We start from the raw sequence: 23,190 nt of genomic DNA, 5'->3' as shown, positions 1-23,190 counted from the left end.
CACAGATTTCGGATAAAAATATTTGTCATTGTTTGCAGACAGTAACACCATCTAAACAGTGAAACCACATAATAAATAACCGGTCTACAAACATTTCTAAATTCATGTAAAACACACATTTTATTATTATTGTTATTATTGTTAAGTTAATCTATTTTATATAGTTTATTGTTAATTCTACAGTAGCCTATTGATCAGTAGTATCAGGGCTGGACTGGTAATCTGGCATACCAGGCAAATGCCCGGTGGGCCGATGCACTTGGGGGCCGGTCGATATAATATTTTTTTATTTTTTATTTTTTTTATTGGACAACGACTGGTCCATAGAGCAGGGACAGCGGCCCATTGGTTAATTTTCCATACTGACACTGGACTGGCCCAATCATCTCTTAACAGGCTCCACCCCTCCCCCTCCATTTCTTGTGTCAGATGCAGTCAGTGGCTCAGTGCAGAAACAAAAGCGTAATGGGGGGTGCGGAGAAGTTGCGGGCCAAAAAAATAAAAATTCTAGAGGTTGATGCCTCAACATGTGCAAAAATAACCGACATGTTTAGTGCTGTAGCTTCAGTTTCCAAGCCTACAGTACCTGACGACATTTTGCAAGAATATATTTAAGTATATATTTTCTCATGTTTCTAATGAATTTCCAATATTATTTATATGCAATATTAATGGTGAGTTGGTAATTTGAATATCATATATATTATTAGTATGTTTTGTGTGAGTAATTTGGTAGTATAGTTTGTTTTTCTTTATTATGGGAAGTATCTCAACAATGAGAGCTAAATGTTGTTTGGTGTCATATTAAAGAGGGGTTTGTGCTCTTTAAAACAAAGTAGCCTATACTTGCAATTGTAAACTATTTTTTCTGCTGTCTGGTTCATTGAAAAAAAAAAAAATCTTTTTAGAATTGCCAGTATTCTACATCCACATTCTATTGTGTTCTAAAGGATTAACTAGCTTTTATAACATGGAGCACATTGTCCATCTAGAAATCCTGCTCTTCAAGAATACAGGACTATATAACCAAAATGGATCCTTACTAAGTGTACTTTTAATAACTCTTCCAAATAATTGTAATCATCTCTCTCTTTGTCCTTATGTATAGTCAAGCCAGGTTGAGTTAGCAGTGGAGAAGGGCACCTTTGATCACCAGGGAGTCAGTCAAGAGAGAATGAGTACACTGGTCCACTTGCTCTGGGACACTGGTCCATGGCACTCAGTTCTCAGCTTTGTAGAGGTTTTTGGGAATGGAACGGTAGATATGAATATATACAGGGACCACAAGGATGGTGTACTGGTTGGTTATGTCGGACCGATTGTGATGGGCCGGTCTGAGCAAAAATGCCAGAGCCCTTTTTTTGTCCCAGTCCAGCCCTGCCTTTGACCACAATGAATTTGAAGTAGTGCTTATATCTTCACCTTGAAAATGCCAACTTTTCATCGGATTGCTCCTGACTCGCCATCTCTGCTGCGAATCTCTGTGTAGCTGTTGCGTGTGTGTGTGTGTGTGTTTGGCGCCGCTGACGCAGCCGCGTGTGCCGGCATGTGTGTAAAAACACTGGCTCTGATTGGCTACCATGAAACACATGACTCTGCCTTAGCCAATCACAACCGCTTATCTCGTCATTAACCCACCTGCTCACTCGCTGTGTGAGACAGGGGTGCGTTCGGATTGCATAGTTTATTAAATCAATGCATAGTAACGCACCGCATTTAACGTTCAGTAACGTTAACGGCGTTGTAACGACGGGAAAAGTAATTAGTTAGATTACCGCGTTACTGAAAAAAATAACGTCGTTACCTAACGCCGTTCTTTTAAACGCTGTTATTCCAAACACTGCTCTTGTCTGGTCTTGTGTTGTCATCGGTTGTGTTCTCGTGTCTGCCCTTACTTTAAAAAAAAAAAAAAAAAAAAAAAAGATGAGACAAGGACTCAAACAGAAAGCAAAGGGCTTTCCTGAATAATAAAGCTTTATTATTCAATAAAGCCCTTTGCTTTCTGTTTGAGTCCTTGTCTCATCTTTTTTTTTTAGGCAAACAAGCCAATGAAATGTATGAAAAATGAAAAGCTGTCAGAGATCATGCTGCACCTGCACTACATGTAGCTGGACAGATGATGCTTCACAAATGGATTTTTGCAGACATGGTGAAATTAACCGTTTGTTGGAGGAAAACAGGAGACTGAAGGAAGAGCTAGGCCAAAAGAGAACGGATAAGGTATTTTTTTTAATGTGGCTGACACTCGCTCCGAGTTAAAACAAACCAATATACCGAAGCAATTCATTTACTCAAACAGTACACTGACTGAACTGCTGTGAAGAGAGAACTGAAGATGATATTGGGTAATGTGGTCTTGGGTGACGGGATGGGGGGCTTATGATATTAGACTTCGTAGCCTATAATAAAAGAAAGAATTTCAAACCTTAACTAAACACATTTTTATTCAAAGATCAACCGTCTGTCATTACTCTTTAGTCTGCCACAAGAAACAGCAACATTAAAATCATGAACTCAAATGTCATTGTAAAAAAAAAAAAAAAAAAAAAAAAAAAAAAAAAAAAGACTGTTGTAACAGTGCGTAAATCACACCTTTCTGTAACACTTAACGTTAATAAGCTTAAACGAAAATAACGAAATGGGGACAAAAAGATAGTCTTTGTGCATAGGCTATAGATTAATTAGATAAATGAATATCTAAATTTGTGCCTTGCAGTCTACGGTATTTTTTTAGAACTTAGAAAAAAGATGCTGCAGCCAATGAGCAGCCAGCGGGGGCTGCAGGACGACTCAACCTCCGCAGACAGTTTTTAATGTTTATCAGACAATAAATACTCAAGATTTTGCTTTAGTATAATTTTCGGGACAACTAGGGCCAGATTCGGGAGTCGGGAAAACAGTTTAGATTCCGGGACTGTCCCGAATTTTTCGGGACGTCTGGTCACCCTTCCTGAAAGAGCTGCATTACTTCATTAGCTTGAGTCTGACCTGCAGTGATGGGATTAAAATTTGGTGAGGTGTTAGTCAGCGAATCATCAGATTCTGATCTCGCTCTATCAGTATTCAGAGATTGAAGCTAAGTGAACATGTTAAGTGTGGTTAACTGTATTTGTTTTTTAACCGAACAGAGTATAAACTCATAACGAGTTTCACACACCTTCTCCGGCCAAGTTGAGTTGATTACACGTAACAGTGGGAAAAGCGACACATGCGCTAATCATTTGTGAAACTTAAAGATGAATGGAAAATGTAGTTTCTGCTCTGGGTGGGATGAATTAGGAAGCTTGCATTGTGAAGGGCGCTCTGAAAATAGGCAGTGCAGGTAAAAGATTAAAACCTCTATTAAAACAGATGTCCAAATGAGCATACCGGTACGCTACAAGCACGTTCTGGGCGCACGGAGAGGTGGCGGTACGCTCAAGAGCTATATTTGGAAGTGGCGGTACTGAGTACTGGTGCATACCGGCCCACTTAAAGCACTGCGCATATATATATATATATATATATATACATATATATATATATATATATATATATATATACATATATACATATATATATATATATATATATATATATATATATATACATATATATATATATATATATATATATATATATATACATATATATATATATATATATATATATATATATATATATATATATATATATATATATATATATATATAATGAATAAATAGGCCTTTACGAGAAATAAATTTTTACTTAATAAATTAAGAAAATTAACAAAAAACTACACACAAAACTACAAACAAAAAACAAGTAGCCTAGTATGTGCAGCACAAAAGGAAACCAGACACAGAAAGAGGCATCCTATTTTTCTTTAGGCTTATTTTAAACATAAAGATTTGTTTTTATTGTGAATGTGCACAAAAGGCAACCGTTTACAATTACGATGATCTTTTTGACTAAAATGAGAAGTTGCTTCCACAGTTCCACTGAATTTTTTTTTTTTTAAATAAATAAAAAAAAGTAAAGTGATTGTGCTGGGGCACACAGTTACTTTGACAATGCAGTCTCTTCATTATGATAAAATACAGTCACTCAAACATGAAAAAAATATGTTGGTTTCAGTTTCGTTTTGTTTTAAATTAATTAGTTTTGGCTTGTCGTCTGTATTGCTATAGCTTCTTATATTTTTAATTATTGTTCTTTTCTAAATGCTGTTAATTGAAAGGATTGTTGTGGAGTGAGGGGAACTAAAATAGCCTATGTAAACTGTAATCCGGTACTGATTCCAAATTACATGACAAAAATTATAGTTAGTAGCATAATAATAATATTCTACCATATTGACATAAAAATACAAATAGTAATATATATATATATATATATATATATATATATATATATATATATATATATATATATATATATATATATATATATATATATATATATATAAAATTTCACAAAGTTTGTCAGAACATTCTGTTTTTGCTTCAAATTAGGTTATTATTAAATCAAATTATGTGTATGATTATTATTATATAACTAAATGATATGAAATTATATGTATATGAATTATTTAACAAATTAAATAACTGTAATAACAGATTTAGGTTAAATAAAGATGTCAGTCTTTTTAGGAAACAAATCAAAGAAAAAAATAAACTAATTCTGTTTCTAATATTCTGAATGTTGCTCAAAAACAATATATATTGTGTCCAGTTTTTATTATTTTTTTATTTTATCCAGTCATTTAAAAATAACAAATTTTTTAAAACAAAAAAATATGATTTCACATATCGTACCTAAACACGCGTGGAGAACATAATTAGAACTAGATACTAAATTAGTTAAAAATGCCTATCCACATACAGCTATGATTTGCGAACCCGCTCCGAACTCCCGAACTGCGATCCCCAAACTGACTCAAATGATTCGCGATCCCGCTACGAACTCCCGAACTGATTAAAATGATTCGCGATCCCCAAACTGACTCAAATGATTCGCGAACCCGCTTTGAACTCCCAAACTGACTCAAATGATTCGCGAACCCGCTTTGAACTCCCGAACTGACTCAAATGATTCGCGAACCCGCTACGAACTCCCGAGCTCCCCCGCTTTGAACTCCCAAACTGACTCAAATGATTCGCGATCCCCAAACTGACTCAAATGATTCGCGATCCCGCTCCGAACTCTCAAACTGACGTAAATGATTCGCGAACCCGCTTTGAACTCCCAAACTGACGCAAATGATTCCCGATCACCAAACTGACTCAAATGATTCGCGATCCCGCTCCGAACTCCCGACTCAAATGATTCGCGATCCCGCTTCGAACTCCCAAACTGACTCAAATGATTCGCGATCCCCAAACTGACTCAAAAAATTTGCGAACCCGCTCCGAACTCCCGAACTGACTCATGATTCTCAATCATTTCAGAGCTGTAACAACAATACTATAAAATATATATTGTGTCCAGTTTTTTATTATTTTTTTATTTTACCCAGTCATTTAAAACTAACACATTTTTTAAAACAAAAAAATATGATTTCACATATCGTACCTAAACACGCGTGGAGAACATAATTAGAACTAGATACTAAATTAGTTAAAAATGCCTATCCACATACAGCTATGATTTGCGAACCCGCTACGAACTCCCGAACTGATTCAAATGATTCGCGATCCCCAAACTGACTCAAATGATTCACGAACCCGCTTTGAACTCCCAAACTGACTCAAATGATTCGCGAACCCGCTACGAACTCCCGAGCTGATTCAAATGATTTGCGAACCAAATGATTCGCGAACCCGCTTTGAACTCCCAAACTGACTCAAATGATTCGCGAACCCGCTTTGAACTCCCAAACTGACTCAAATGAATCGCGATCCCGCTCCGAACTCTCAAACTGACGTAAATGATTCGCGAACCCGCTTTGAACTCCCAAACTGACGCAAATGATTCCCGATCACCAAACTGACTCAAATAATTTGCGAACCCGCTCCGAACTCCCGAACTGACTCATGATTCTCAATCATTTCAGAGCTGTAACAACAATACTATGAAACCATGATATGTTTGCTTAAGGTTATCATACCATCAAAATCTCATACCGGCCCATGACTAATAAATATATATAAATATTGTTGTTATTAACATGAAGTGCATTAAACATTACTTCAAGGTTTCCCTAACTAGGGTTTGTGACATTAATACAAAGCTAATTAATTAAATCATAAAAAAACATCATAGGCTACATTAAAATAAATAATTTTAAAACCAATCAAAATAAAATAAAATCTTTTTTAAATCTCAGGGGTACTTCAAGTAAATATATTGGGTGAAAGAGGATCAGATGACAAAAGTTTGTGAATTTGTGTGTTTTAATGTGTTTGAAAGACAAACGCCTTCCAAATACACAATAACACATGGTTAAATAATCAACAGAGTGATTATTTAAATAAAATCAATGTGTTCATCAGTAGTTGATGCAATGTTGAAACACTTCTTAAACCTGAAATGATTTTTATAAATCAATCTTCAAATGCTGTCACTGACAATGCAATGCTGCAATTTGGAAATAGTGGAATAACTATTAGGAATTTCACTGTTATCATATTTTTCTTTGTTTCACCAGTTTTCATATTATAGACAGACTGAGTGCATAAGTCTTTGGTGTAATTTTCTATAATAAAAAGCCTAATAAATCAGCACATTACATGAGATTAAATAAACCATGTGTATGAGTCCACATTCTGTTGCTTTGTGTTTACTGGTGAAAGAGCAATACCTGAAACACAAAAGTACATTTCTCAAATAACAACAAACTTTACGATTATAATTTAGAGCAAAAATAATTCTGATGGGTTTAGCCGTTATACAACCTGACTAAAATGCTCATACATTTCGTTTTCTTAAACTTGACTAAACAAAAACAGGACAGGGTTGACTAAATATGATTACTAAAATGTACATTTGAGTAAAACTAAGACTGAAAAAATGGCTGCCAAACTTAATACTGCTGTGCAGTTAATTAATAATAATCTTCTCTAGGAACTTTCAATGTCTTGGAAATCTTCACATAGCCTTAGCCTTTCTAAAATACTACGATATTTATTCTCTTTAGGTTTTGTGAGATCTCTGTTGACATTTTTGCTACTCAACTTCTACACATGCATGGGCTAACTGTATGTGTAGCTTAATTGTGTTTTGAGACTGTTTTATTCCCTACCATGCAAATAAGTGATTTAAAAACAGCAATGCTGAATGGGGGTTGAATAATTATGACATAGCAGTATTATTAAAAAATCTTATAACTCAAAAGTATTACATTATATATTGACAATATCACTTTTAATATTCCAGTGAACTGTTATAGATGCAATTTTTATTTTATCCTGGATCTTCAGAAAAGCTTGTATTTGTAAAGTACTGCAGTCTCTGGGGGGTTGAGTAATTTTGATTGCAACTGTAAACATATTTTGGTCCAAAAATAGCAAAAGAAACTATGACTTTATTCATCATTGTCTTCTCTTCCATGTCTGTTGTGAGAGAGAGTCCAAAACAAAGCAGTTTGTCATATCCGGTTCACGAACTAATCATTTGATGTAACCGGATCTTCTTTAACCAGTTCACCGAAATCGAACTGAATCGTTTTATTCCTTTAATGTTCACTCCAAGAAAAAAACAATGTAAAAATTACTTGTTTGCATTTTTTAGATTATTGGGGCACTAATAACACAATTAATTTAATAGCATTTAAATTATCATTTAATACCTACAAAGACAAAAACAAAGTTGAAAATGTAAAAATACCATGAAACAATTCATGTCAAGTAAATTTTATTTCAACAAAAGAACTGCACTCCCATTTTCTGCAAAAATTCCAACAATTTAAATGACAAAAACATATGGGGCCCTCTCCAACTTCTCAGCTCTGCTGTGTATAATCTCCAAAGAACTTTTGTTCTTGCATTAAATGAACTCAAAAACGAAACATCTTTCAAATAAAATGCGAAAACAAAATAGGACCTATGGGAACCTTGGCTACGTTATTTTCGATGGTATGCTGCGAAGCATTCCCTCTCTCCGATCAAGAACAGGAAAACATTGCAATTCCCACATTTCCATCTTGACACACCTTTTGGGCAGAGGCAGCACCGCCCCCCGTTGTCAGTATGAAGTGGCAAATGTCCATAGTTGTCGTAGCGTACATCTGGTTGTGGTTTGGGGGGTCTTGGGGGGAGGCACTTCTTCTCACAGGACATTTGTGGTGCAGAGGCAGATGATGGTCTGCCAACTCTGGGTACTGCCTTGTTGACTTGTTTCAAACAGTGAGCCACAGACAGGCGAAATCTTTTGAGAGGCATTGGTTTTTCCTTCAGTAGGCCACAGTCTCTCTTGTAGACCAGCCAGGCATTGGAGAGGGACAGGTCAAGGACTTATCCAAACAGGGGGAAGTACCAGCGTCGTGACTTGGCAGGGGTATGGTACAGGTGAACCAGCATGTCAGAAAGATCAATGCCACCCATATGCTGATTGTAGGCAGCAATGAGTGAAGGGCATGGGACAGCAATCTTCGCTTTCTCATCTTTGCTCCACCGTTGGACACTTGTAAGGGGCAGGATCCCACAGGCATTGCTCAGGAGGGTAATACATGTATTGTCATACCATTTGACTGCGAGTACTCCTTCAGCAGACTTATAGTCAAGAGCTCCACGTCCTCTCTCCATCAGCTCTTTGTCTTCTATCAGGTGAGCTCCACCGATGCAGTTTGATCGGGCTGTGCTGATGCACTTGATGCCCAGATTTGCGTGCAGGCTCAGGATCAGGTCAAAACTAGTGAAGTAATGGTCAAAGAAGACAACTGAAAGCAGTGGCTGTGTTATGGTTTTGCATAATGTTGTCACCACTTTGCTCCCTGGAAGTCGCTCCTGCTCTTCCTCACTTAGATCAACATTGAAGAAGGTGGACGGCCCTTGATAGAGCAGTAGGTCATGGATAATGCCAGATGAACTGGCACGACAGAACACTTTAAAGCCCCACTTGTCAGGTTTATTGGCAATGTATTGGCAGAGATTGCCAGCCCTTGTGCCTTTATAAGACACCATAGCTGCGTCCGAAATCGAATACTGCGTACTGGGTACTACATTTGAATTTGAACGTACTACTCGACCGTTAGAAAAGTACGTTCTATATAGTATGAATGTGGGTAGTATGAATGGAATTCGGACGTACTACATCCGCCATGTTGACATTGTCACGTGACATACGTCGTCACAACAGCGCGTAAATTTAAAGAGCCCGATCTACTGAGCGAACATCAGTGATGTTTTTCGTTTTTCTTTCCGCTTTCGTCTGCGTTTTTATGTCGTTTGAATGAACAATTCAAAGCAGGCGTCGGTCAGCTGTTCACAGATCATGCCTTCGTCGACAGCTTGTAAATCCTTTACTAAATATAAATTTAGCTTTTAATTTTCTACCTCAGAATAACAGCAGCTACAGCTGTGAACAGAATGACAGACTGATTTTATGTAAGGATATAAAGCAATTTATTGTATTTTAAATAAATACAAATAAAATTACACAAAACGAACATAAATTAATAAACTTGAATGAATGCTTAGACAAATACACACACACATACACATAAATACACACATACATTATAGAAATATACACAGAAACACACACACATCACAATATATACATAAATACATACATAATATATACATTATAGACAATATACACATATATATAAATATACATAGTTAGATATAGATATATCAGCAAAAAAATGTGTAACCTATTGAAATTTTATTCTAAAAAACAAAAACTACATATTTACAGACTGTGAACAGCATCATACAGACTGCTGTCCCTGGCCTTCGACATCCAAGAGCTGCATAACATTGTGCACAGAATGAGCAGGTCAGGTCAGGTCATGGGGATTTTGAGGAGGCTGATTGCCTTCTCCACCACAGATGACCTGGAGGCAGTGGAAGCAGCTTTTCTTCTGGTAGCTGACACAATAGATGGCTGTCACATACAAACTGAACCTCCAGCAAGTGAAGCCCAATGTTATTTCAACAGGAAGTGGTTTCATTCTGTTCAGCTGCAGGTCACCACCATGGTAAGTACCTTGATATCTTTGTTGAGTATCCCGGGTCTGTGTATGATGCCAGGGTGCTGAAGAACACTGGAGGCCTATCCACCTGCAGGAAAACACATCTGGGAGATGGTGTGTGTCTCCTTGTGTGAGTGTTCATCTGCCTCATCACAGCAGACAGAGAGTCTGAACACAATCCTGCACAGCTTTGATTCAACACCAATGATGATCGTGCACAGAACATTGTTGAGAGAGACTTCAGGATGATGAAGACCAGCTGTGCTCCATCTTCTTCTTCAAGGCCCTGGAAGTGAGTTCTGCCTTTGTGCAGATGTTGTTGCATGCTGTGCAGTGCTCCACAACCTCCGTCTTCTGAATGAGGAGATTGCTGATCCAGAAGTTGTGGAGGATCATGACGATGATACACTGGAACCCCAAAACACAGAAGTCAGCACAGGAGAGCATGTGCGGGACAAACGGACCACAGCTGTGTCACAGCAGACGACCGTGTGCAGCTCTTCAAGAGCAGATTACCTGTAGGACAGTCGAACAGGTTAAGACTCTGCAAATCAGTTCATGTTCTCATAGTGCTATTGTTTAAGCTTTTGTAAGTTATGAAGGTCATTTTAAGACTGTCAAATCAAGATATACATATATTAGTTAAGAAATATAAATACTATAAAATCACATAAATATGTATAAATACACATGTAAGTATTTAAATTTAAACGTGTGTGTATTTATATATTCACATAAGTATATTACACTCATAACTGGGAATTCATATTACAGTTGAAAATTAAAATTTTACAATTTGAAAATCTAGAAACATATCATATAACATATCATACCAACATATTTACAACAAGTTTAATTTTTTAATATTTATTACTTTATCCCTGGGATATATTTTTGAATTTCACTTTTTTTTTTCACTCATTTTTGATTCCCAAATTTAAAGGGGGGGGGGGGGGGGGGGGGTTGAAATGCTATTTCATGCATACTGAGTTTTTTACACTGTTAAAGAGTTGGATTCCCATGCTAAACATGGACAAAGTTTCAAAAATTAAGTTGTAAAAATTTCTGTTCCAAAAATACCTCTTCCGGTTTGTCACAAGTTTCGGAAAGTTTTTTTCGAGTATGGCTCTGTGTGACGTTAGATGGAGCGGAATTTCCTTATATGGGTCCTGAGGCACTTCTGCCGGAAGAGCGCGCTCCCGTATAGCAGAGCACTGAGAGCACAACAGACTTCACTGATCAGAGCGAGAGCGTCGCCAAATGTCACAAAAGAAGTGTGTTTTTGGTTGCCAGGGCAAGACAACCCTGCACAGATTACCAAAAGAGAAACAGCATTAAGGGACCAGTGGATGGAGTTTATTTTTACAGAGCATCAACGGAGTTGTGCAAGTGTTTGTGTTTGTTCCCTGCATTTCGAAGATGCTTGTTTTACAAACAAGGCCCAGTTTGACGACGGATTTGCGTATCGTTTATTTCTAAAGGATAATGCGATCCCAACGAAAAAGGGTCACGATCGTGTGTTGGAACCGCAGGCGGTGAGTAAAACTGCTTCAAATATCTCTGTGTTGTTAACTTAGCTATCGGCGCGTGAGCACATCAAGTAAACAACATGCGATGCACTTTCCACATGTACAGCTTAAAAAAAAAAAAAGAAAGACGACATAAAGTGGAACTTAGTCATTTTCCAAAACCGCTAAGCAAGTGTATACAGTTTCAGTACATACCACATAGAGACGTCTTGCTGCTGCTGCTCTTGTTAAATTTCAGCCTCTGGATCTGATTCTGGATCATAAATATACGCTGAATCTGACTGTTAGCCATGGTTTGTTTTGGTTGGTTTTTTCCTCACGGTAATGTCACAGCTTCCAAATGCTCTCAACTCAAAAGCCTACTCGCGCTCGTGATTCTTTAGCTCCGCCCACACGTCACGCCTCCAGCCGGTCGTGTTTTTCCGGGAAAAATCGGTACAGACTATCTTTCTCTTATGAATATAATAAAACTAAAGACTTTTTGGAGTTATGAAGGATGCAGTACTACTCTATAGGTACTCAAGATTAACAGGAGATTGAGTGAAAACGAGCATTTCACCCCCCCCCCCCCCCCCCCTCATCTACAGTTACTGAAATGAAGCTGCTGAAGTTTATTTTCCTGACATTATTATAGAAACGTCTTAAGAAATTCCCTTTTGCTGTTGCTTTAAGCTCTATTATACTACTTTATGAAAATGTTAATGTGGTTTTGTCTGAAGCTTTGTGCTCTTATCCATGTAGAAATGAAAAATAAATAAATACATAAAGAGAATAATTTGTATGGGTATTTCTCTAAAGTGTGGCACCCATTCTCAAGACAACATTCTTCAGATGTTAAAAAAACAACTGGAAACTGCTACAAAATCAGTGCACACAACTGCTTCAAAAGTTATTTGCTATTAAGTACTTTGCAACTGACCAATTAGCAACTGGAAATACCTGGAAATTCATATTATAATAAAAAAACAGCATAAATCAGTGATGATCCTAACATAAATACATGTAAAGAGTGTGTGTAGTTAAGATTAATTTTCATTTATATACTTACTGAATTAGGCTTTCCAGTGAGTAGGGTTTCATCAGTGGATGAGAACAAGATTGTGTTCATCAGTCTCTGTAACATCAGAACAGGATTTACACATTACTGATGATTTATGATCAAACTGAGGCACCTATTAACAATAGTTTAACAATAGTTATCCAACATTTTTTAAATCAAAATATCAACACTAGTAAAATGTAAATTAACTCGTTTCAATTACTTACAATTTTGTAACTTTATATCATTAAATTACTTAACGAGCCGTCTGTAGAAAGCAGCCTTAACAAGCTGAGGCACAGCCTCTGATCGATAATGATTATTAAACATATTTTTTAACTCAATTTACAAAATAGTCTCATCAGTTTACAATGTGTAAAACTTTAACAAATCCAATCGTTTACTTGGATTATGTTAAACAAGTACACTTTAACCACAATGAACAGCGTTTATCCATAAGGTACTTACACTTCAAAACAGCGGCGTCACGATCCTCCGATTTTCCGTAATTTTCGAATATGAGTATGACGAGCCCTCTCCCGGTGCCTCATGGGATAGAGAAGTGTCCATCCTATGCATACTACGGAATTCGGCCGGAAGTAGTAGGCCATCCGGGTACATCTCGCCTACTGTTTTTCGAATACTGAGAATTCGGACATACGACTTGCTTCGCATACTGTTTTTCGCCTACTATATAGTATGGAAGTATGCGATTTCGGACGCGGCTCATGACTTCATCCACACTGTGCTTGTAGGTGGATGGGATGAGGAGATATTGCTTACGAAGCATCACAAAAAGGGGTCAGATTTTGTAAAATCGTCAGGGTTCCCATCACACTGCTGATTATCATTAAAGTGAATGTAGCGACTTAACTGCTTGAATCTCCTCTGCGGCATGATATCAGCAATCACGTTGAAGCATGATCATACATATTAAACCATTTAAGTATAATAACACTATAACTGTAACATATTGATAACAATGCATGAACAGCAGTGTTTTTATTCCATGGAAAATAGCGAATTTTAATAAATTAGCATAACTTCACCAAACTGTTACCATGCGGTTGAGCTGTCATTCCATGCCAAGGTTTACCATGGAGTGCCAACTCAACCGTATGGTCAAGCATGTTTTTAAAAAAATTATTTGACCATTATAAGAGGTTTCTGTTTTGCATCAACTTACATAATTCTGTTAAGTAACGTGTTAGATTATATAAAATGTTGAAAAAACGAACTCACCTTTGAAAGTACAGCCAAAAATAGTCCAAATGTCAGAGGTGATTTAAATTTTAATCTTGCTGGCAGCATGATGAGTGAAAAGTTCTACTGTCAAAAAATAGAGTGACCTCTAGTGGATGTTTGGAGCATAGCATACCTCAACCAAGTTGTAGAGATGACCCAATCAGCTTGAGTTCAGTTCCACACATTTTTCAATAAGATATAAGGACTCAAAAAGTGATCTACCAAATGGTTGAGCAGAACGCGTCTCCAATACGCATTAATCCACAAATGACTTAAGCTGTTAACTTGTTTAATGTGGGTGACACTCCCTCTGAGTTGAAACAAACCAATATCCCGGAGTAATTCATTTACTCAAACAGTGACTGACTGAACTGATGTGAAGAGAGAACTGAAGATGAACACTGAGCCGAGCCAGATAATGAACAAAAGATTGACATATTTGACATTTTATATATATATATATAAAATGAATAAATAGGCCTATATGAGAAATACATTTTTACTTAATAAATGAAGAAAATGAACAAAAAACTGTGCAACAAGTAGCCTAGTATGTGCAGCGCAAAAGGAAACCAGACGACATTTTTTTTTTTTTTAAATAAATACATAAATCAAGTGATTGTGCTGGGGCAGCATGCACACACAGTTACTTTGACAATGCAGTCTCTTCATTATCATAATAAAATACAAAAACACTGATAAAATACAGTCAGTCAAACATCCATCCATCCATCCATCATCTTCCGCTTATCCGGGGCCGGGTCGCGGGGGCAACAGTCTAAGCAGAGACGCCCAGACTTCCCTCTCCCTAGCCACTTCCTCCAGCTCTTCCGGGGGGACCCCGAGGCGTTCCCAGGCCAGCCGGGAGACATAGTCCCTCCAGCGTGTCCTAGGTCTTCCCCGGGGCCTCCTCCCGGTGAGACGTGCCTGGAACACCTCCCTGGGAAGGCGTCCAGGAGGCATCCGAAATAGATGCCCGAGCCACCTCAGCTGGCTCCTCTCGATGTGGAGGAGCAACGGCTCTACTCTGAGCTCCTCCCGAGTGACCGAGCTTCTCACCCTATCTCTAAGGGAGCGCCCAGCCACCCGACGGAGAAAGCTCATTTCGGCCGCCTGTATCCGGGATCTTGTCCTTTCGGTCATGACCCACAGCTCATGACCATAGGTGAGAGTAGGAACGTAGATTGACCGGTAAATCGAGAGCTTTGCCTTACAGCTCAGCTCCTTCTTCACCACGACAGACCGGTACAGCGACCGCATTACTGCAGAAGCTGCACCGATCCGTCTGTCAATCTCACGTTCCATCCTTCCCTCACTCGTGAACAAGACTCCAAGATACCTGAACTCCTCCACTTGAGGCAGGAACTCTCCACCAACCTGAAGTGGGCAATCCACCCTTTTCCGACTGAGAACCATGGCCTCGGACTTGGAGGTGCTGATTCTCATCCCAGCCGATTCACACTCGGCTGCAAACCGTCCCAATGCACACTGAAGGTCCTGGTCTGAGGATGCCAACACGACAACATCATCCGCAAAAAGCAGCGACGAAATCGTATGGTCCCCAAACCGGACACTCTCCGGCCCTTGGCTGCGCCTAGAAATTCTGTCCATAAAAATTATGAACAGAACCGGTGACAAAGGGCAGCCCTGCCGGAGTCCAACATGCACCGGGAACAGGTCTGACTTACTGCCGGCAATGCGAACCAAGCTCTTGCTCCGGTCGTACAGGGACCGAACAGCCCTAAGTAGGGAGCCGCCGACCCCATACTCCCGGAGCACCCTCCACAGGATGTCGCGAGGAACACGGTCGAATGCCTTCTCCAAGTCCACAAAACACATGTGGACTGGTTGGGCAAACTCCCATGAACCCTCCAGCACCCTGGAAAGGGTATAGAGCTGGTCCAGTGTTCCACGACCGGGACGAAAACCACACTGTTCCTCCTGGATCCGAGGTTCCACTATCGGCCGAATTCTCCTCTCCAGTACCCTGTCAATGTCAGTCAAACATGAAAAAAAAAACACTGCACAGTTTAAATATGTAGTAAAAGCTGTGCCATTAAGTGTTATGCACCACGTGATGTTATGCAAAACATTTTGTTTTACGTAGATATTTGAACATGAGTGAAGTAATAATAAATACAGATACTTCACAAATACGGAAACATTTGATTTCGTGTCGAATGGGAGACCCAATGTTGGTTTCAGTTTCGTTTTGGCTTAAATTAATTTGTTTTGGCTTGTCGTCTGTATTGCTATAGCTTCTTATATTCTTAATTCTTGATCTTTTCTAAATACTGTTTATTGAAATGATCTGTTGTAGAGTGAGGGGAACTAAAATAGCCTAGCTATGTAAACTGTAATCCAGTACTGATTCCAAATTACATGACAAAAATTATAGTTAGTAACATAATCCATTACATTACACATTTTAGATAATCTAATCAGACCACTTTAGATTACTTTTGACCTAACTTGACATAAAAATACAAAGAGTAATATATACATATATATATATATAATTTCACAAAGCTTGTCAGAACATTCTGTTTTTGCTTCACATTGGGTTATTATTAAATCAAATTATGTGTATGATTATTATCATATAACTAAATGATATGAAATTATATAATTTATATGGATATAACAAAAATTAAATAACTGTAATAACAGATTTAGGTTAAATAAAGATGTCAGTTTTTCTTTTTTTCTTTTTAGGAAACCAATCAAAGAAAAAAAAAACTAATTCTGTTTCTAATATTCTGTATGTCGCTCAAAAACAAAATATATATTGTGTCCAGTTTTTATTTTTATTTTACCCAGTCATTTAAAAATTACACATTTTCCACAACAAAAAATACGAGTTCACATATCGCACCTAAACATGCGTGGAAAACATAATTAGAACTAGATACTAAATTAAAAATGACTATCCATATACAACTATGATTCGCGAACCCCAAACTTCCTCAAATGATTCGCGATTCCCGCTACGAACTCCCGAACTGATTCAAATGATTCGCGATCCCCAAACTGACTCAAATGATTTGCGATCCCGCTACGAACTCCCGAACTGATTCAAATGATTCGCGATCCCCAAACTGACTCAAAATTTTCGCGATCCCGCTCGGAACTCCCGAACTGCCTAATAAATATATATATTCCATTTGTTGTTATTAACATGAAGTGCATTAAACATTACATCATGGTTATCCAAACTAGGGTTTGTGACTAATAAAAAGCTAATTAATTAAATAATAAAAAAGATACATTAAAATACATTTTAAAACCAATCAAAATAAAATAAAATCTTACTTAAAAAAAAGTTTAACATTTCATTTGTTTACCTGCATTGCATGTGGATATAACCAACATCAGAGAATCATGAACATGCAAATGTGATAATTATTAAAATATATATATTTTTAAATCTCAGGGGTACTTCAAGTAAATATATTTGGTGAAAGAGGATCAGATGACAAAAGTTTGTGAATTTGTGTGTTTTAATGTATTTGAAAGACAAACACCTTCCAAATACACAATAATACATGGTTAAATAATCAACAGAGTGATGATTCAAATAAAATCAATGTGTTCATCAGTAGTTGATGCAATGTTGAAACACTTCTTAAACCTGAAATGATTTTTATAAATCAATCTTCAAATGCTGTCACTGACAATGCAATGCTGCAATTTGGAAATAGTGGAATAACTATTAGGAATTTCACTGTTATCATATTTTTCTTTGTTTCACCAGTTTTCATATTATAGACAGACTGAGTGCATAAGTCTTTGGTGTAATTTTCTATAATAAAAAGCCTAATAAATCAGCACATTACATGAGATTAAATAAACCATGTGTACGAGTCCACATTCTGTTGCTTTGTGTTTACTGGTGAAAGAGCAATACCTGAAACACAAAAGTACATTTCTCAAAGAACAACAAACATTACTATTATAATTTAGAGCAAAAATAATTCTGATCGGTTTAGCCAATATACAACCTGACTAAAATGCTCATACATTTCGTTTTCTTAAACTTGACTAAACAAAAACAGGACAGGGTTGACTAAATATGATTACTAAAATGTACATTTGAGTAAAACTAAGACTGAATTAAAAAATGGCTGCCAAACCTAAATTATATTTCTCTACACTTCTTCTAATCTCACACACTATTTAGGATGATAGTATGAACATTGAGACACAGGGCATGTCTTTATAAATGGAGAACTGAATCATTGACCGTCTGCTAGCTGCCTCCCATCACAGAGGTCAGTTAATTCTCAGCACATAGAGACTCTTTCACCTAGATATCACACTATAGAGACTGTGTCTGTTCCACGAACTAGAAAATACAAAAAACGTCCTAACCAAGTTAAGGTTAACAATTTAATTGAGGTTCAACAAATAAAAAACAAATGCAATATGGATAAACAAATGATAAAGATTGGCTTATTGAATATCAGATCCATTTCTACGAAAACACTTTTTGTAAATAATATGATAACTGATCATAATATAGATGTGCTCTGCTTGACAGAAACCTGGCTAAAACCTGATGATTACATTATTTTAAATGAGTCCACCCCCCAAGATTACTGTTATAAACACGAGCCGCGTCTAAAAGGCAAAGGGGGAGGTGTTGCTTCAATTTATAATAACGTTTTCAGGATTTCTCAGAGGGCAGGCTTCAAGTATAACTCGTTTGAAGTAATGGTGCTTCATATAACATTATCCAGAGAAACCAATGTTAATGATAAATCCCCTGTTATGTTTGTACTGGCTACTGTATACAGGCCACCAGGGCACCATACAGACTTTATTAAAGAGTTTGGTGATTTTACATCCGAGTTAGTTCTGGCTGCAGATAAAGTCTTAATAGTTGGTGATTTTAATATCCATGTCGATAATGAAAAAGATGTATTGGGATCAGCATTTATAGACATTCTGAACTCTATTGGTGTTAGACAACACGTTTCAGGACCTACTCATTGTCGAAATCATACTCTAGATTTAATACTGTCACATGGAATTGATGTTGATAGTGTTGAAATTATTCAGCCAAGTGATGATATCTCAGATCATTATTTAGTTCTGTGTAAACTTCATATAGCCAAAATTGTAAATTCTACTTCTTGTTACAAGTATCGAAGAACCATCACTTCTACCACAAAAGACTGCTTTTTAAGTTATCTTCCTGATGTATCCGATTTCCTTAGCATATCCAAAACCTCAGAACAACTTGATGATGTAACAGAAACTATGGACTCTCTCTTTTCTAGCACTTTAAATACAGTTGCTCCTTTACGCTTAAGAAAGGTTAAGGAAAACAGTTTGACACCATGGTATAATGAGCATACTCGCACCCTAAAGAGAGCAGCCCGAAAAATGGAGCGCAGCTGGAGGAAAACAAAACTAGAGGTATTTCGTATTGCTTGGCGGGAAAGTAGCATATCCTACCGAAAAGCATTAAAAACTGCTAGATCTGATTACTTTTCTTCTCTTTTAGAAGAAAACAAACATAACCCCAGGTATTTATTCAATACAGTGGCTAAATTAACGAAAAATAAAGCCTCAACAAGTGTTGACATTTCCCAACACCACAGCAGTAATGACTTTATGAACTACTTTACTTCTAAAATCGATACTATTAGAGATAAAATTGCAACCATTCAGCCGTCAGCTACAGTTTCGCATCAGACAGTGCACTATAGACCCCCTGAGGAACAGTTCCACTCATTCTCTACTATAGGAGAGGAAGAATTGTATAAACTTGTTAAATCATCTAAACTTACAACATGTATGTTAGACCCTATACCATCTAAGCTCTTAAAAGAGGTGCTTCCAGAAGTCATAGGTCCTCTTCTGACTATTATTAATTCCTCATTGTTATTAGGACATGTCCCCAAAACCTTCAAACTGGCTGTTATTAAGCCTCTCATAAAAAAGCCACAACTTGACCCCAGAGAACTAGTTAATTATAGACCAATCTCGAATCTCCCTTTTCTGTCCAAGATACTAGAAAAGGTGGTATCCTCACAATTATATTCCTTCTTAGAGAAAAATGGTATATGTGAGGATTTCCAGTCAGGATTTAGACCATATCATAGTACTGAAACTGCTCTCCTTAGAGTTACAAATGATCTGCTCTTATCATCTGATCGTGGGTGTATCTCTCTATTAGTTTTATTGGATCTTAGTGCTGCGTTTGACACAATTGACCACAACATTCTTTTGCATAGACTTGAACACTTTGTTGGCATCAGTGGAAGTGCATTAGCATGGTTTAAATCGTACTTATATGACCGCCATCAGTTCGTAGCAGTGAATGAAGATGTATCATATCGATCACAAGTGCAGTATGGAGTACCTCAAGGCTCAGTTCTAGGGCCGCTACTCTTCACGCTTTATATGTTACCCTTGGGAGATATCATCAGGAAACATGGTGTTAGCTTTCACTGTTATGCTGATGATACGCAGCTCTATATTTCCTCGCAGCCCGGTGAAACACACCAATTTGAAAAACTAATGGAATGCATAGTCGATATAAAAAATTGGATGACGAGTAATTTCTTACTGCTAAATTCTGAAAAAACAGAGGTGTTAATCATAGGGCCTAAAAACTCTACTTGTAATAACCTAGAACACTGTCTAAGACTTGATGGTTGCTCTGTCAATTCTTCGTCATCAGTTAGGAACCTAGGTGTGCTACTTGATCGCAATCTTTCCTTAGAAAGCCACGTTTCTAGCATTTGTAAAACTGCATTTTTCCATCTCAAAAATATATCTAAATTACGGCCTATGCTCTCAATGTCAAATGCAGAAATGTTAATCCATGCATTTATGACTTCAAGGTTAGACTACTGTAATGCTTTATTGGGTGGTTGTTCTGCACGCTTGGTAAACAAACTACAGCTAGTCCAAAATGCAGCAGCAAGAGTTCTTACTAGAACCAGGAAGTATGACCATATTAGCCCGGTCCTGTCCACACTGCACTGGCTCCCTATCAAACATCGTATAGATTTTAAAATATTGCTTATTACTTATAAAGCCCTGAATGGTTTAGCACCTCAGTATTTGAATGAGCTCCTTTTACATTATACTCCTCTACGTCCGCTACGTTCTCAAAACTCAGGCAATTTGATAATACCTAGAATATCAAAATCAACTGCGGGCGGCAGATCCTTTTCCTATTTGGCGCCTAAACTCTGGAATAACCTACCTAACATTGTTCGGGAGGCAGACACACTCTTGCAGTTTAAATCTAGATTAAAGACCCATCTCTTTAACCTGGCATACACATAACATACTAATATGCTTTTAATATCCAAATCCGTTAAAGGATTTTTAGGCTGCATTAATTAGGTAAACTGGAACCGGAACACTTCACATAACCCCCTATGTACTTTCTACATCATTAGAAGAATGGCATCTACGCTAATATTTGTCTGCTTCTCTCTTGTTCCGAGGTCACCGTGGCCACCAGATCCAGTCTGTGTCCAGATCAGAGGGTCACTGCAGTCACCCGGATCCAGTACGTATCCAGACCAGATGGTGGATCAGCACCTAGAAAGGACCTCTACTGCCCTGAAAGACAGCGGAGACCAGGACAACTAGAGCCCCAGATACAGATCCCCTGTAAAGACCTTGTCTCAGAGGAGCACCAGGACAAGACCACAGGAAACAGATGATTCTTCTGCACAATCTGACTTTGCTGCAGTCTGGAATTGAACTACTGGTTTCGTCTGGTCAGAGGAGAACTGGCCCCCCAACTGAGCCTGGTTTCTCCCAAGGTTTTTTTCTCCATTCTGTCACCGATGGAGTTTCGGTTCCTTGCCGCTGTCGCCTCTGGCTTGCTTAGTTGGGGTCACTTCATCTACAGCGATATCGTTGACTTGATTGCAAATTAAAACAGACACTATTTCAACTGAACAGAGATGACATCAATGAATTCAATGATGAACTGCCTTTAACTATCATTTTGCATTATTGAGACACTGTTTTCCAAATGAATGTTGTTCAGTGCTTTGGCGCAATGTATTTTGTTTAAAGCACTATATAAATAAATAAAGGTGATTGATTGACTCAAATGATTCAAAATTCACAAACACGAATCCTTCAGTAACGAAACACTGCTGTGTGTTGCTCAGAGAAGCGTTTGGAAGCATTTCCATAAACCAAATGGAGCAAAAACAGTCAACTTTGACAATATATCAAATATTGAACTAAAATATATATGAACTACTCATTTTAACACTTTAAAATGTCAAATTTTCAATCATGGTTTCCAGGAAAACTTCACTCTCTTGGTCGTGTCATGTTGCTTAACTGGGTTGTATGTTATAAATATAAGAACTAAGTTACAGTTTTATGTTTCTTCTGTGTGCAGTTGTGTTCATTTGTTTTGATTTCTCCAGGAGATTCTCTCTCAGACAGACTGTGTGAACTTCAACTGTGATCTTGTTGTTACTGATCCGTTATAAATCACCGTTTACACAGAATGTAATAAAATCAGAATCATCATAGTAGGAGTGAACATGTGACCCGCCACTGATGAAATCCACACACACATACATATATATACACAAACATTTTTGAGCCTCATTACTGAAGGATGAAGAATAAACACAAGCTGTTTGTTCTTCAGTGTGTTTGGTTCTGCAGGGTTCTAGATCTCTCATGTTCTCTCTGTTCTTCAGTAAACTCTGTCTCTGCAGATTTATCTTCTTTATGATGATTTGATGCTCGTACTTGTAAGCTAATAAAAAAAAAATCAATAAGTCTTTGTTTTATTATTATTCATCTTCTCTTTTATTAATATACAGACACATAAATATATAACAAAAAAACACAATTAAAAGATGCCAAATATAAGCAATGTAAGAATTAAAAAAGTGAAAGAATAAACATATAAATACAATTTTAGAAATTTGCAAGGTGCAAATAAAGCACCACTGAATTGAGTTGAACTGAATGTGTTTTAGTTTTGTGTTTTATATGAAACATGGTTTATCACAGACTAATGAATAAATGCTGTTGTGATAGTTTCATCTTGTAATGTCACAATAACTGATAACCGTGTTGTTTTCTGATCTTGACAGCAATAAAATGATCTTAATGTGTCAATGAACAGATCTGAAGTCATCAGTGTAATGAATGAGGTGAAAACAGGATCTATTATCATGAAATAAAGAGGATTTTGATCAGCTGATAATATTGATGAGTCTCAGACTATAAACACTCATTAAACAAGACATTCAGGATCAGCAGCAGATCAG

At 37.3% G+C, this 23,190-nt stretch overlaps 1 protein-coding gene across 1 annotated transcript in view; it reads right to left on the bottom strand.

Moving 5' to 3' along the window:
* LOC127987694 (uncharacterized) overlaps positions 1-23,190 on the bottom strand; it is a 2,462,016-nt gene that overhangs the window by 2,152,319 nt on the left and 286,507 nt on the right. The gene's annotated exons all lie outside the window — the stretch shown is intronic.

Source organism: Carassius gibelio, chromosome B22 (genome assembly GCF_023724105.1).
Source record: "Carassius gibelio isolate Cgi1373 ecotype wild population from Czech Republic chromosome B22, carGib1.2-hapl.c, whole genome shotgun sequence".
Taxonomy (NCBI): domain Eukaryota; kingdom Metazoa; phylum Chordata; class Actinopteri; order Cypriniformes; family Cyprinidae; genus Carassius; species Carassius gibelio.
This window is presented reverse-complemented; position numbering and strand designations above follow the sequence as displayed.